Here is a 15,186-nt window from a genome sequence, read left to right on the forward strand (position 1 = left end):
GGTTGGACACGTTGGCCTTATAGGCCTCTTCCAATTCTACTATGATTCTATGATTGTATAAATAAATACAACCATACAAGTATCCAAATAATACAATATCAAACATTAACATTTTTAAAATATTAAAAACATTGAGAAGCCATGGTAAAATTAATACAGCAACAGATTAAAGGTTAAATACCTGCCTAAAGGGGAAGGACTACATCCATGGAAGCTGATGACTCCAACATCAATGGAGTGGTAGATCTGCTCAGAACCAATCAGGAGCATGTTGGATAGCTCCTTTAGAGTTCTGATTGTCTCTGACTGAAACCTGGAGGGGATTCACTGCCCCACTGGCACCAGAGTCACTCGCCTCCACTGGAGATCACGATCTCAACAGTGGAATTACTCATGCCTCTTTATTCGACCTTACACACGTCTCCTACAATTGTACACAAATCTTAAATAATGCTTGCTTAGCTGAAAGCATACATAAAGTCTCTGCCTCCTTGTACAGTAATACCCCTACTAGTACAATCATGAAGGTACACAGCACTCACTCACCACCACCCCAGTTTGAATGGGAATATTTTGAATTCAAATTTCCTGCCTTTTTTCAAAATTAGTGATTTCAAATTTGAATTTGAAATCACTAATTAAAAACATTCCCCCTCAAACTGGGAAGTGGCAAGTAAGTACTGAGTATCTGGGGCGGGGTTATTTGCATAAACAGAAATTTGCACAAATTATAGGTGCAACGTACATAATTTATGCAATTTTCAGCTGTAATTTGCATATTTTGTACAAAATTGCAGTCAGAGTTTGCATAATCTCCACAGGTTTTGGATGTCAAAGAAATCCACAAGGGATTCAAATGAGTTTGGATTTTTATGAATGCAAAAGCAGCCCAGCGTTTTCCAAGTCCTGCAGATTTGCAAACCATTTTCTTTAACTTTTGAGAAAGAGTTGCACAATTTCATTTGTTTGCAAATGTGCATTTGTAGCTCACGCGCACATGCACAAATGCATATTTGCATATGAACAAAATTCTCATACAAAAATTCTGATTCCGTCAACAGAATGAAAGATGACAGAATGGAAGACGCCTGGCACAAACATAAGATGGAGCAGATATAACTAAAACCATACATCCCTAGATCAGTGGTACTTAACCAGATTTGGGGATGACATAGAAAAGTATGGCTAGACTGACTACCTGCCAAACTATCCCTTGGGAAGCATTATCAGGCACTAGAAGTCAATTTTAGGTATTACAACAGAAACTGCAGGCACTGAAATAAGAGATATTTAATTATGCTACTTTACTCAGCTTGATTGCAGCTATAAAGCTTTTGCATATCTTGACCAGGTTTTCAATTTCTCTCATTTATTGCCACAGTGTGGCACAGAGCCTGAAATACATCAAATGTTGATGGCATCATTTACCACAGAAAACAATACACTAATTAAGTTGCTCTTAGAACATCTGACCTGCTAGCTGCAAGCCAGAAATAGAGTAAAGATTAGGACAACGGCCACGATCATTCAAGTCATCAACATTCATCAGCTTTCCGTTATGACAGGGTGTAGATCTAGGGGTACAGAGGCACATTCTTTGGCCTTCAAAGAGGTCACATCAAAATTCTTTCACCCCACAGGCAAGGTGAAAGAACACACTCCATACAAAGGGGAATTTTGTTTCAGCTGGCAGGACTGGAACTAATGCCAGTCAAAAAAAAGTTCATAGCTCAGTTCAATCATTAGGTTTGACAAGAGATGGTTCCTCTCCATCCATTTGTGTCAGAGGACAACAGACAGTTCCTTAGAAAACTCCTCAGATTACTTCTACAGGCTTAAATAAACCAGTGGATTATTTATTTATTCCATTTGTAACCTGGCTTTCCTCTGAGGAGCTCAGAGTAGTGTATGTGGTTCTCTTCTCCCCCACCGCCCTTTATCCTCACATCATCACTATGAGGTAGATTAGGTAAGAGACATTGACTGGTCTGTGAGCTTCAAGAATTTATTGATTAATTTGGTTTGTATCCCACCTTTCTACTAAGAAAAATGGCACTCAAGGCACATCAATGACTTACAATCATAAATACAAATTGATTAAAACAATAGTAAAACAATGCATCTCCAGCAAAGGAGATCGTTACCTTGTCGTGGTGCTGGAGCTTGAGCACCTCAAGGATGCCATGAGCTAAACTGTGAAGGGACACCCAAGATGGGAAGGTCATGGTAGAGAGGTCAGACTAAATACGATCCCTGGGGAAGGTAATGGCAACCCACCCCAGTATTCTTACCATGAAAACTAAATGGATCAGTACAACCAGAGATATGTCAGTATACCATCGGAAGATGGGACCCCTGGTCGGAAGATGGTCAAAATGCTACTGGGGAGGAACAGAGGATAAGTTCAACTAGCCCCAGATGTGATGACGCAGCTAGCTCAAAGCCGAAAGGACGGCTAGCGGCCAACGGTGCTGGTGGTGAACGACGAATCCGATGTTCTAAAGATCAACACACCATAGGAACCTGGAATGTAAGATCTATGAGCCAGGGCAAATTGGTGTGGCTATTGGTGAGATGTCAAGATTAAATATAGATATATTGGGTGTCAGTGAACTGAAATGGACTGGAATGGGCCACTTCACATCAGATCACCACCAGATCTACTACTGTGGACAAGAGGATCACAGAAGAAATGGAGTAGCCTTCATAATTAATAATTAAGTGGCTAAAGCAGTGCTTGGATACAATCCAAAAAATGATAGAATGATCTCAATTCAAAGTCAGGGTAAGCCACTTAACATCACAGTGATCCAAATATATGCCCCAACCACAGATGCTGAAGAAGTAGAAGTAGATCAGTTCTATGAGGATCTGCAGCACCTACTGGATAATACACCAAAAAGAGATGTTATTTTCATTACAGGAGACTGGAACGCTAAGGTGGGCAGTCAAATGACATCTGGAATTACAGGTAAGCATGGTCTAGGAGAACAAAATGAAGCGGGACATAGGCTGATAGAATTCTGCCAGGGCAACTCACTGTGCATAACAAACACTCTCTTCCAACAACCAAAAAGACGGCTTTACACATGGACTTCACCAGATGGCCGACACCGAAATCAGATTGACTACATCCTTTGCAGCCAAAGGTGGCGGACATCTATACAGACGGTAAAAACAAGACCTGGAGCTGACTATAGTTTAGATCACGAACTTCTTATTGCACAATTTAGAATCAAACTAAAGAGAATAGGGAAGACCCACAGATCAGTTAGATATGAGCTCACTAATATTCCTAATGAATATGCAGTGGAAGTGAAGAATAGATTTAAAGGACTAGATTTAGTAGATAGGGTCCCGGAAGAACTATGGACAGAAGTTCGCAACATTGTCCAAGAGGTGGCAACAAAAAACGTCCCAAAGAAAAAGAAAACCAAGAAGGCAAGATGGCTGTCTGCTGAGACACTGGAAGTAGCCCAAGAAAGAAGGACCTCTTAGGCCATTTCTCCATTCCAGATATCAACCAAGGCTTTGACAGAATCACCTGCCAAGGTGACAAGAAAATCCCCAAGAGCCATCAGAAAACCATCCAGATCCATTGGTCTCTTTGGGCAGACCATCTTTGTGAACCGCCCAGGGAGCTTTGGCTATTGGGCGGTATAAGAATGCAATAAATAATAATAATAATAATAATAATAATAATAATAATAATAATACCGTATTTCTTCAATTCTAAGACACACTTTTTCCCCATATAAACATCTCTAAAAACGGTGTGCATCTTAGAATCACGGGTGTGTCTTAGATTTTTTTTTCTGTTGGTGGTACTGAAATTAGTGTGCATCTTACAATCGAAGAAATACGATAATCATCATCATTATCAAGCTTCAGCCACAGCAAGTCTAAGATCCACCAGCTAGTGAACTGTCCATAGAAAGTCCCTCCATCCTTAGATCACTATCATTCCACCACATGTAGAAAACCAGATCCATAGAGTGCCCTGCTGAATGAGTGGTGCCAGATGCTAAATGGGACAAACCTATGGTTGCCATGGAGGCCATGAAATCCCGAGCCAGTCCTGACAAGGTGGCTTCAGCATGTATTTTGAAGTCTCCTGGCACAACAAGCTGAGAAGACTCCAGCACCATCCCCAAGAACACCCAGGCTAGCTCAGGAAGGGAGACTTCATTCCAATTGAATAGCAGTGTGGGTGGTACATCAATAGAGTCTGTATTCTGTTCTGAAAACCCACCTTCAGATAAATAGATTCAAAACTGGAAGATTGCAGGATGAGGCACCAGGACAAGGAGACAGAATCACAATAGACCACTGTGACTCCACTCCCCACCCACCCCAGGTCTTGCCTGCAGCAGCATGGAGAACCCAGATGGACTCCCCCAGTCTCACCCACCAGGTCTCCATGATACAGGCCAGGTCAGCATGCTCATTCAGGATGGCTACGGTTTTCCCATTCACCGCCCTGGCATTCAGCAGCGGTACCTTCAGCCCAGGGCTACTCAGGCTTTCTGACATGTAAGACAACATGGGAGCAACCCACATCCTGTTGCACTCCCCACCTCCATAATGACTCAGCTGCATTAGGGTGACCATATGAAAAGGAGGACAGGGCTCCTGTATTTTTAACAGTTGTATTGAAAAGGGAATTTCTGCAGGTGTCATTTGTACATATGGAGAACCTGGTGAAATTTCCTCTTCATCACAACAATTAAAGCTGCAGGTGCCCTGCCCTCTTTTAAAATGGTCACTCTAGTATAGCTCCTGCAGCTTTAACTGTTGTGTTGAAGAGGGAATTTCACCAGGTTCGCCGTATATGCAAATGACACCTGCTGAAATTCCCTTTTCTCTGTAACTGTTAAAGATACAGGAGCCCTGTCCTCCTTTTCATATGGTCACCCTAAGCTGCATCCCACTGCCATATCGACCTCTTCTCTCTACTCTTTCAATGGCTGCTCTCTGTACCCTTCCTTCTCTCTGTGTCTTTTAAAAACACAGCTCTCCTGCCAGCGGGCAATAATTATCAGACTAAAACACCACGTATACAACAACCAGGCAGATGTACAAGCAATCTCTCCCCTCCTTCCCTCTGTCCAACCAACAGGATGGCCCATGTTCTCCCTTGAAGTGGCTCCCCGAAAAGGGTGACCCATTTTCATGCCGCCCCTTCAATAGTGGGCCCACCGCCGTCATTGCTCCTTCTTATGCACCAGCCACAGGAAGCTGATGCAGAAAACCTCTTGGAGAGGGTGTAGCATCAGGGCTCTGATACTGCAAAGAGACAGCATTCACTGACCCAGAAGGTCTTCCTGGAGCAACCACAGGTAGGAGGCAGGATCACTTACAGTCTACCTGGGTGGGCTATCTCTACTGCATTCTCTCATAGCAGGACAGTGCATCTTTTGTTGAATCAGAAGTGACCACCCTAAGAGGCCTCCCACACTGCAATGGCATAATGATGGCATCTCAGTGCATTAGTGTAAGAGGCCCTGTTCATATGAACTAGGCTTGTTACTAAAAATATGAAGTATATGACAGATCCTGTTGGATTCTGGTAAGTCCAAAGGCAACTCTAACACAGTTGTGATATGGGCAAAGCTGCTAGTTTCCTGCTGAAATCCGGTGGGGTCCCCACACACTCTGAAATTCAGTGTCAATTTTACTGAGCATTCAGATAATTGGTCAAAGTGCCAAGACACAAAGGAAGGGGAGCAGTGGAAGAGGATTGGGAATGGGATAGATCCCTTATCTACAATTTCAGGCTTCCAGGGGGGGAAAGTAGCAAGGGGAAAGCAGCAAAAATTTCAGATCTTTGTAGTCAGAGATTTCATAGTTTCAGTTTTTCCCTAGAGTTTCCTATTATTGCTTATTAGGCTACAAGGGAGGAAGGGTTTTCCCAAATGTTCTGTTTTTCTTTGTCCAGATCCAACATGACAGAGAATCTAAAGATTTTTTTTAATATAAATGTATGTTAAAAGTATTGTAAAACAAACACATTATCTTTTACGAATTTTAACATGCAATTCTGGGGAATGTACGACAATAGAACCAATTACCTAGGGAGGTAATAGGCTTTCCCACACTAGAGGCATTCAAGATGCAGCTGGACAGCCATCTGCAAGGTATGCTTTAAGGTGAATTTCTGCATTGAAGAGGGAGTTGGACTCTATGGCCTTATAGGACCCTTCCAACTCTACTAATTTTTATGATTCTACTCCACTACATTGTAGAAAGGAAATACGGTGTGAATGTGTCTGTTAGCCACTGATTCCAGAACAGTAGCAGAGGAGGAGGAGGAGGCAAAAAATAGATAAAGAATTTTGACATGGTAAAGTTCTCTCTTTCCGCTGTAATCGAGTGCAATTGCTTTTATTCTGCTGCCACCTGGTGGCAATATCATAAGTTTTTGCTTTGAACAACAGTACATGCAAATAAGAGCCAAAGAACATTTCTAGGCCTCCAGATCCCTCGACCACAAACTAGCTGTTCTCCTAAAATGACCCTTAGATCTTGGTGTCTCCCACAGAGCAATTTAACTACCACACTTCATGATAAAGAAAGGGATAATAGCCTTTTCTCATACACACCAGGGGTGGGGGTTAGAGCTTGTCCATGCTGAGTCCCAAACTCACACACATGCACTCTGGCATGAGTGGGCACCCACTCACACTTCATACGTGGGGTGGTGGGGAGAGTTGGAAAAGGGGATGGAAGGAGGTGGTCCTTTCCTTCTTTTGCCCATCACTATATACATGGGGACCAGGAAGGGAACACATGGAGAACAGGCAGTGCAGAGGGAGAGAGGATACCCTTATGCCTTCCCCTCCCCTGCAATTCGTTGTTTTCCCATAGTAGGCTTGAAGGCTTAATAGTCACAGAAGGACCTCTTGGTCATTGCTCCCACTAAGCCCTAGATTCTTCCTAACTATAGCGGCTTTGCTACTGCAGCAACGACGACCCTTCCTGTTCACTGTCGCAGTGGCGGAAGGTGCTCCCAATTCTCTTTCTTCCACCGAGGACAACACAGGAAGCAAGGGAATATGGGACATGAGCAGGGCCATAGTCAAGGGTATGTTGGACAACTGCTGAGGGCCCACATCCCAGCAGGGGCTAACTGGTGAGGGGGGTGCTAGATTTGCTCACTTTTTGATCTCTGCAACCTGCTTGTTCATCGGCCTCTTGCTCAGGCCCAGACAACAGTGGTGGTGAGAAGGAAGAGGAGCAGTAGATGCCATTGCCTAGGTGCTCACAGGTTCTCAGCCTGTCAAGCAAGGAAAGTGGTAGCAATTATGAGGAGGAGGAGCAAGAGCACCTGGTGAAAATGGTGGTGAGAAAATAGACTCACTGAGGAAGAAGGCCCATTCAAAGTGTCTTACCCAAGGGCCCTCAAAAGCATTGAGTTATCACTGGATGTGAGCTAGACTCTGCAGGAGTGTGTAGAAAGAAGAATGAGTAGACCACAAGGATGGGTAAAAGGAAGATTGAATAGATAAACTTCCTGGGGAAAAGCACTCTCACAATCCACTCCCAAACAAGGTCCAGGTTGTCTGGCCTTCGTTGTCTTCTTTCTCACCCAGCTTCTGCTGCCGCCTCTTCAGAAACTGATGGTCAGCTTGCTGAACCTTCCCTGAAGCACAATCCAGTTCCCTGTCTTGCCATTCTTCTAGCTTGCTTGCATCAGCAGCTCTGTGCCTCAGCCCTTCTAAAGCTTCCAGCGCCACACTCAGAGCCGGTGCTACCTTTAGGCAGAGTTAGGCAACTGGCTGAGGCAGCAGTAGATGTTGAGGGAACAGAGTGTGAACAGAGTGCTGGACCAACAAAGCAGGACATTGTGCAACAGCACCCTTCCGCCCATGTTCCCCAGCAACTGGTGCACACAGGCTTCTCCTTGGATACTGGAGGCAGCACATAACTATCACGGCTAGTAGCCATTGATAGCCTTCTCCTCCAGGAATTTATCCAACCCCCTTTTAAAGCCATCCAAATTGGTGGCCATCAGTACATCTTGTCGCAGTGAGATTTCTTCACCAATCAGCTTCATGGGATGACCCTGGGTTCTAGTATTTTGCGAGAGGGAGAAAAATGTCCCCCTATCCACATGCTGAGCGCTTGGACTTTAAAACTTAGCACTACCTGATTGATCAGCATCAGAGGTGGTGGCTGCATGACCCCTGGCTCATCCATTGGCCAACAAGAATCGCACCTGCAGAGTGGGAGACCAAATGACCCAGTAGAGAGGAGAAAGAAGCATTGGGGCATGGAAAGGAAGGAAACAGTGCTGCAAATCTCTCAGTACTAGGAGATCGCAACCTACTTTCTGTCCACCCCTAATCTAGTTCAGCATTCAAATTACAGGAGCGGCAGTGGGAACACTGACCTCATACCATTTCAGTCACCCCCCTTGGCTTCCATTTTGGGAAGTCTGCCCTAGGGAGGGGAGATTTAGCTAAAATTGAGGAGAGTCACGGTCAGAGTTCGTGGATTTCATTCAAGGCCCCCTCTCTTACTGCCATCATATGAGCACTGACCTTCATCACAGATGAAGGTATGAACTGAAGATGGCCCCATTCAGAAGACACCTTAAACTAAGGCTTTAACCACAGTGGTTAAGACAGAAAGTTAGGCTGTGTTCAGAAGACACCTTAAACCATGGCTTTAACAATGGTGCATAAAGCAAAAGGCCTTATTCACCATAGTTAAAGCCATGGTTTAAGGTGCCTTCTGACTATGGCCTGGCTTTCTGGCTTGACCACCATGGTTAAAGCCATGGTTTAAGGTGTCTTCTAAATGGGTCCGATGTAAAGTAAAGAAAGCTAATGTGGCATAGTGGCTAGGGGCTGGGAGACCCAGGTTCAAATCCCCATACAGCCATGAAGCTCACTGGGTCACCTTGGGCCACTCACTATCCCTTAGCCTAACCTACCTTGCAGAGTTGTTCTGAGCATAAAATGGAGATTGGAGAGGCACTCCTTTTAGGATGGGGCAGGATAAATATATGGCAATGGCTGTCTCCAGTGGAAAGTGTCGTGCATTATGTGATATGAAACATCCAATTGGTGATGACCCTTTCACACCTGCAAGTCATCACTTGGTGCCACAGTCTTCGAGCGGTGGGCATGCATGTGTGAACAGTGCCTTCTTTCCCCCACCCCCTCCACGGCCCTTAAGCCAGAGGGAAAGGATGGGGCCTCGAAAAGTAATTACCAGACTCTCTTGAGGTCTCATGCAACGCAGCCCGTGGTCCTCTGCATTGTCTAAGCGTTGCTTGCCTTGCTGATACAGCTTCTCTTAATGTTTCTCCCCCGCAAAGCCTTCTGCACTATTGCCTCAGACAGAGCTGCCTTTTGTTTGCAATTTCACCAGCTGAGAGAGTCTTTTAAGAACAAAGGGAGCAAGCAAGCTGGAAAGGCTGCTGGAAGGATCTAATCTGTGGATAAGATCACCCACTGATTGACAGTGCGCGCCGTCATCAGCTGTAGGCCCCATGAACACATTTTGTCTTTGCCTTCTCCCTCATTAACGCTGATGAAAAGCAATGGGCTCCAACAGACACACAGCATTCCTTGGCATACCATCTGCAGCTTCCAATAGGCTTTTCAGAATTCATTTGTTCTCTCTCTCTCTCTCTCTCACACACACACACACACATACACACACTGGCTGCCATTATGTCCGACACCGGGATTTGAAATTACGCAGCTTCTGCAAGTGTTTCCAATCGGGGTCATGCAACTCATACTTAAGTTTTCCACGAAGTCTTCCACAGATTATTTTGCTCAGCTGCACTCTTGTTGCGAAATCCACTCTTGTTGTGAAAGTCCTTCTTTCCCTTTCGCTGCAGTCCAGATAGGGGAGCTGTCGGAAAAGATATGGACTCCTAGGAGCAATGCTAACAGTGCATAAGGGTGGTGGAGAAATCTGTTGCGTTTGCATTTTTATGCAAGATTACCCAATTCGCATGGCAACAAGAACAGTCATTATTTCTAATTAGGCATATATATTTCCATATGTACATTAGCATATGCAAATTTGTGCAATGGGGGGGGCATGTCCCAGATCTTTTAGGTACCTAGCACTGCCCCTGCCTTAAATACCGGAGTGTCCACTGACAGCTCTTCAAATAGAAGACTGTGCTCTGTGGAGGAGGATACCTGATCACTCTAAGCAGTACTGTAATCTGTGCTGGGCAGCTGGGAGCTGCCATTTTAATTTCCCACAATGCTCCCAATGTAGCGTCATTCCATGAACTTAAGTATATAACAGCATATAACACTGATTCTGGCCTGCTTGCATTGACTGCCTATACGTTTCCAAGCCCAATTCAAGGTGCTGGTTTTAACCTATAATGCCATTTTAACAGCATTTAACAACAAATGCTAAGTTTATTTGTTTTTTAATGGACTCCAGAACTGTCGTTGTTTAAAATGGATACTGTTTTACACTGTTATTTTTATATTTTGTAATGGACCGCAAGAAGATCAAACCAGTCCATACTCCAGGAAATAAAGCCAGACTGCTCACTTGAGGGAATGGTATTAAAGGCAAAACTGAAGTACTTTGGCCACATAATGAGAAGACAGGATACCCTGGAGAAGAGGCTGATGCTAGGGAAAGTGGAAGGCAAAAGGAAGAGGGGCCGACCAAGGGCAAGATGGATGGATGATATTCTGGAGGAGACAGACTTGACCTTGGGGGAGCTAGGGGTGGCGACAGCCGACAGAAAGCTCTGGCGTGGGCTGGTCCATGAAGTCATGAAGAGTCGGAAGCGACTGAACGAATAAACAACAAATGGTTTTAAATTTGTATACTTTTTAATGTTCACTGTTTTAACTTTTGTAAACCAGCCAGAGAGCTTCGGCTATGGGGCAGTATATAAATTTAATAAATAAATAAATAAATAAATAAATAAATAAAAATTTCAAATGGCAGCTCCCAGAGCCAGCTACTCAACACTGATTAGAATGCCAGGGTGGAAATATAAAGGGGGGGGGGCAGACATCCTGCTATGGGCCCTGAGGGAGCACTGTCCCCCCCCCCCAACACCTGCCAGAGGGTGCTGCATACTGACTCTGGGCCTGCTGGAAATAATCCTTATACTGAAAATCTTCAGCTCTCCACCCCCTGCCCCAATTGTTTATGGTGTCCATGCATAACCCATCATTTTCTGCATCTGCCATGCTGACCGAATACCCCTAAGACCAGGGCAGGCCCTACCAATAGGTAGACTGAGGCTGTTGCCCCAAGCAGCAGATTTTTGTTGTCATGATTGAAAAGGCTGCGAAAGGTTAGTTACTGATTTATTATTATTGGATTTTTACTATCAGGGAGCGGGGACGTTCTGTTTCAGGTGTAGAAATAACATGGTTGGGTTTTGGTACTACACACCATGACTTGGGGTGACGGAGACACCATTTACTACTCTATCTCAGGCAGCAGACAACAAAATATATTTTCCCCCTTTTAATCCATTACTTTTTTTAAAAAAAAATTAACATGTTTTTAATTTTACTGCAGGTTTAATTCTATTTTACTTTTGTAAATTTATATTTTAAATTGTACATGTTTTAATCATGTAAACTGCTTTGAGTCCCAGTACTGGGAAAAAGGCAGGACATAAATAAATATGATGATGATGATGATGATGATGATGAAGAAGAAGAAGAAGAAATCTCTGTTCATTTGTACTCTAGTGTTTGCAAGCATTTGGGGGGGGATTAGAACATCTAGTCTTCTGTGAAGGGAAGAGGGCTTCCACTCCATCCACCCCCGCTCGCCACATCCTAATGATGGATTGAGAGTGATGAATGTTTGGTTTTTGTCTTGATCGTCCTGCAGGAAAGGGAAACGCCTGGATTCTAGCCTCTCTGGTTGACACAGGATAACAGGAAAGAAGCCACAATGACCCCGAAGTGCTGTGAGTCCTGAAACAGGAACACAGCAACAAGAAAAACAAACAAATTTTCTGTAACGCAAGTTCCTCAGCTTTCCCTTTCTTTCCTTTTCTTGTAGCACAAGTTGGGAAATCTAAAGCTAACAGTCGTTTAAGGAAGAAGAAGAGGAAGAAGAAGAAGAAGAAGAAGAAGAAGAAGAAGAAGAAGAAGAAGAAGAAGAAGAAGAAGAAGAAGAAGAAGACCTTTGGTTCTCACATTTTCATGTCCCTGTACTTATCTGTTGGTTCCCAAGGCTGTCTGTACTCATCAATCTGCCCTCCGCTCCTAATTTAAGTATACCCCAACGACCAATATTTTAATGAAGTCCTATGAAGGGATATAGAATATCTGGATCTTTCAGGGGCCAATCCCTTCGGCCTTTGACACCAGTGTGTCACTCTCTCTAATAGCAGACTCAGCTGGTGAAGCTAAAACAGGGCCCCTGGGCGATAAGGAGTCAGAATGAGCATGTTTGTGGAGAACCTTAACTGCAAAAGCATCTTTTGAATTAAACCTCAGCCATGTGTGGTTGTGTGTGTAGAGGTGTACAAAATTATAATGGTGTGGAGAATGTGGATAGGGAGACATTTTTCTCCCTCTCCCATAATACAAGAACCCAGTGGGGTTATCCCATGAAGCTGATGGGTGGGAGATTCAGGACAGGTAAAAGGAATTAGTCCTTCACACAGCACAAAGTTAAACTATGGAATTCACTAACACAAGATGTGGTGATGGACGTTAATTTGGATGGCTTTAAAAGGGGGTTAGATAAATTCCAGGAGGAGGCTATCAATGGCTACGAGTCCTAATGGCTAAGTGCAACCTCCAGTATACACTAGTTGTTGGGGAACATGGGTGGGAGGGTAATGTTGCATGATGTCCTGCTTCTTGGTTTCCCATGGGCAGCTGGTTGGCCACTGTGTGAACAGAGTGCTGGACTAGATGGACCCTTGGTCTGATCCAGCATGGCTCTTCTTATGTTCTTGTGCTCTCTCTCTCTCTCTCTCTCTCTCTCTCTCTCTCTCTCTCTCTCTCTCTCTCTGTGTGTGTGTGTGTGTGTGTGTGTGTGTGTGTGTGTGTGTGTGTGTACATGTGTGCATGTATGCACGCTTGCTCCTGTCCCCCTGGTGCTACCCAATGGGCCCTTGGGTCAAAAGTGTTTAGGCACCCATAACCTAAGGGGTACCCCCTCCCAAAACAGTCCAAAGAGGACTGACCATGCTCAGTAGCATAGTCTCACTTGCCTGTGACCAAGGGTTGTTAGGCTTATGGTTACGAGGGACAGGGCATTCCCAGTAGTGGCACTCCACCTCTGGAATCAACTTCTGTCAGAGTTTAGTCTGTCCTGTTGTTTGCAGGTATTCAGGAAAGTTCTGAAGATCTACTTGTTTTCACTGGCCTTCCTTTAAGTTTGGGCATTTTTGTGGGTTTTTTACTGGTACGTGTGTTGTTGTTATTTTTATTTATTTTAATAGGTAATCTTGGTGGCGGGGTGAATTTTTAAAAAATTGTGCCCACTTTGTGCATTTTTTATCTTGAGATGATTCCACCCTTAAAGGCCCCAGAATGTTGAGTGCCATTTGAGAGGGGGTTAATGAAAGACCAGGAAGAGGTAGGAGGATGAAATGCCTGCTTATAGTACCCCCAGGAAGCACATGGCTGTCCATCTTAACAGCAGCCTTCCTGCTAGGAAGTGAAGATATGCTGCAATATTTTGTTGCAGAACCCACTTTTATATATTGTTTTTAAAATGGGATGAAACTTTGAATCTGCACTGGAGCTGTTACAAAACCCCAGTTGGGATCGGAGAATCCCAGAAGCTGCAAGAGCAAATGAGTGAGTTGTGCATGCTTGCTACACATATGCATCTCCATGCAGCAGCCTTCCTCATGAGATCAGGGCACCTATGAATCACATACAGTACACAAAAGTCAAAGTGTGGGGGTGGATTTGTTGGAAGCAACGCTAAAACAATGACCCACAGGATGACTCGGTTGCACAGGCTTTCAGTATACACAGATCACTGGAATTTATACATTGTAAACTCAGGAGAAATTATGTACTTCCCCTGCCACATAATGGATCTGATGAGTATGCAGGAAACTTCTCTGCCTTGCTGCTTCCTATGTATAAGTTTGAGAATTTTTAAATCGTTTTTTTAACTCAACACATTCAAAAAGAACAATACAGGGTCATGCTGACAGGATTGCATTTGGAGGCTGATTAGTTTATTGCTTGTCTTTAATGTTTCCCAACCAGATAAAGTCTATTCAAAGCCTACAACTGAGTTAAAATAGTACTGACATGGGAGGACGTGATTAGGGGTGGCTGGGAGATGCAGTGGCAGTTGGGGGGGGAGATAGATGTGTCACGGGGGAAATGCAGTGGGGGAGATATGGCAGGGGGTGGGATAAGATGTGGCAGGGGGGCTGAAGTTGCACTGGCCCTGCAAAAGTCAGGTCTCATAGGGCTAGGGTGGTCCCGTGTCCTACTTTATAGACAACAATCTTCTCGGGCTCTGCTCCACTCCAATTCAGATCACGAATCCGGAGCAGAGCAACCCAATCCGCCTCCACCAAAGGTGGATCCGAATCAGGTCAGGGGAGCTGCGGATCGAGGTGAAGTGGTTCACCTCCATCCGGAGCTCTGAATGCAAGTAAATGGGGGGAGGGGGCTCACCTGGCAACGGCACCAGGTAAGGGGCAGGGGGAGGGGGCTTACCTGGTTCTGCCGCTGCAGTCCATGCGGCGATGGTGGCAGAGCCAGGGAAGGGGGCAGGGAGGAGGGGGGCTTATTTGGCCCCTGTTTTGCCCCCCCTACCCCACTTACCTGCCTCCGCCATCCTCCACGGAAGCAAGTAAGTAGGGAAGGGGGTCAAAATCATGACCCGCCCCTCTGGATCTTGCTCCGCAGAGCGGAGCAGGGGAGGGTCAGATTGATGCGAAGTGGATTGGCCAGATCCAAAAGTTGCGGATCAGACCACGAAGCAGTTTGGGGGGTCCATGCACAGCCCTACAATCTTCTATGTTCTGTTTGAAGGGCTCACTAGTTGTACTCCAGTGGGGCTGCCTATATGATGCAGACGCAGCTTTGCAGCCACCGCAGGACCTTCCCGCAAAGCTGAGCATTGAAAAAGTCAGGGACTGACCCCAACTTTTTCAATGGGAGAGACATCACTACAGCTCTTCCACCATCTGATGTTGCTCTGTGGCCAATCCAGGGCCAATCCAGGGATGGTCCC

Source organism: Elgaria multicarinata, chromosome 9 (genome assembly GCF_023053635.1).
Source record: "Elgaria multicarinata webbii isolate HBS135686 ecotype San Diego chromosome 9, rElgMul1.1.pri, whole genome shotgun sequence".
In the NCBI taxonomy this organism is placed as follows: Eukaryota; Metazoa; Chordata; class Lepidosauria; order Squamata; family Anguidae; genus Elgaria; species Elgaria multicarinata.